This window comes from Acanthisitta chloris, unplaced genomic scaffold (genome assembly GCF_000695815.1).
Source record: "Acanthisitta chloris isolate BGI_N310 unplaced genomic scaffold, ASM69581v1 scaffold42206, whole genome shotgun sequence".
In the NCBI taxonomy this organism is placed as follows: domain Eukaryota; kingdom Metazoa; phylum Chordata; class Aves; order Passeriformes; family Acanthisittidae; genus Acanthisitta; species Acanthisitta chloris.
This window is the reverse complement of record NW_008677237.1, coordinates 10,467-12,669: the sequence shown is the minus strand read 5'-3', so window position 1 is coordinate 12,669 and position 2,203 is coordinate 10,467. Positions and strand designations below refer to the sequence as shown.

General features: G+C 49.9%; 1 pseudogene; it reads left to right on the top strand.

Moving 5' to 3' along the window:
* The first annotated feature begins 1,615 nt into the window (after positions 1 to 1,615).
* On the top strand, positions 1,616 to 1,951 carry LOC103803840 (annotated as a pseudogene).
* The last annotated feature ends 252 nt before the right edge of the window (positions 1,952 to 2,203 follow it).

The following is a 2,203-nucleotide window of genomic DNA, read 5'->3' as shown; positions in this document are numbered from 1 at the left end:
CCTCGCATCGAGCTGCATTGGCACAGCAGGGCAGCGCTGGTGTTCCTGGGCTCTGTTGGACATTGGGGTGTAGCCTGGCGCGGTCGGGGAGACAGTCACCCATCTCTGCTGGGGCTGGAGGCTCAGTTAAACTTCCTGAGCCGAATGTAGCATTCCTTAACTGGTATCTTTGTTTTCCTGGCTGAGCATTCCAGCAGTCACTTAAGGTGTCCTTTCAGTGATTGCCTCTTCCTCACGGACACTTTCTCTCAGAGGTTTCTCTAAGATGCTTTTAATATTGAGTCATCGTGTCTTGGTTTGAATTGAATCGACTGTGGTGAGGGGTCTGCTCACACCTTCAAAGGGCTCAGTGGCTCAGTCCTTGCATTGCACTAAAGTTGGACAATGTAACACATCTCTGCTACAGATGGAGACACAGCTATTGTATTTAATGGCATCTGGGGGTTGCAGAACTTCTGTCAGGACATATTCACAGTAGGAAAGGTGGCAGAGGCAGCTTGGGAACCCTCGCTGGCTTCCCAAGCTGACCTTTGGGTTCCTGGCTGGAAAAGGCTCCTGCAGCTAACATAACATTCATCAGCAGAAGAGAGGTATGTGGCAAACCGAGAAGATATTTAATGGGCTGAGTACTAGGGGTCAGGCTAGACCTTGCTGCTCCTCAGGCAGCTGCAGAGGAACCTGCCAGCTCCAGGAGTGCTGGCTGTGGCAGCAGTGGCTAGAGGAGCTGAAGGAGCCTCTCTTAGACAGAGGCAGACAGGTAGAATGAGTCTGCAGGGTCTCCTGTCACTTAGCAGTTTTTCTTTCCCCTTCAAATTTCCTGTGAAAGCTGTTGGAAAATCCAGCATCATTCCCTGCGGAGCCTCAAGGTAAACTTGAGATCTGGAGATGCTGTTTGGAATGTGGTGATGTTGGTGCTCAGGACAGACCAGAAGCAGCTGTAGAAATGCAAAGCCTTAGGTTTTTGAGGAAGAACATGAGCAGAGTTCAGTTGAATTAATGTCCTGCAGAAACCCCAAGGTCCCAAGTTCTTGTCTGTGGTTGAAAATCCACATTTTAAAGCACATCCACTTTGCCTTCTGGTTCCTGCAGCAATCCATCCACTGAGTAGGTTTCATGGTTTTGTGTCTTCAGTGAAACAGGAGAAAAGAAAAATACAGAGATAGCTGTTCCACTGAAGCTGAGTTCACTAACAAGCTTCTGCTCAATTTTCTGCTCTTTCTCCTTGAGCATGGGACATGGGTGCGAGAGCCGCAAGGAGGCAGAAAACACGTGCTGCTCTGTCCCTCCCTGGCTGGTGCACAGTTAGAACCAGTTCAGACTGGCTGCCCTGCACTGGTGTGGATGATACTGGACAGGTCACTTAAGCTTTGTGTGGCAGTTGGTTTGTGTAGAGGTCACCGTGTGACTAGAGGCTCTCAGCTGTGCAGCAGCTTCTCTGGACTGTGGAAGAAGTGAGTGATGCTGTTGCTTCCAGAGAAGGTGCAGACATTGGTGCTGGATGATGTAACTGCTGAGCCACAGCTCCATTCCTGGCTGAGGCTGTGGTATATAACATGTTCTCTGCCTTCTCCCTCCCCACTTGCAGGTAACCGAGAGGACACCTTCGTTTCCCAGGATGTCGCAGAGGGAGGACCCGGAGCGATACCTCTTCGTGGACAGGGCTGTGATCTACAACCCTGCCACCCAGGCTGACTGGACTGCCAAGAAGCTGGTGTGGATCCCCTCGGAACGCCACGGCTTCGAGGCGGCCAGCATCAAGGAGGAGAAGGGGGATGAGGTGTTGGTGGAACTGGCAGAGAATGGGAAGAAAGCACTAGTCAATAAAGATGATGTTCAGAAGATGAATCCTCCCAAGTTTTCTAAAGTGGAAGACATGGCAGAACTAACCTGTTTAAATGAAGCCTCTGTATTGCACAATTTAAAGGATCGTTATTACTCTGGGCTCATCTATGTAAGTACTAATTATTAGAGCCATTCCAGGTGCTAATTCAGCTGAAATTCCCTGATTCCCATTCCTTTACAGTTTGAAACAGAGGGAGTGGGTCCTGTCTGTGATTCTGTGTCGCTGGCATTTACATTAGTGTAAAGCCTTTTCCCATGCTGTGTACTGGTCAAGAGCAATACTTCTGTGAACACCTTTCAGCAGCAGAATGTGGCATGGCAGCTCCAGGGGCTCTGCTCAGGCTGCTCCTCGGAGCACTTG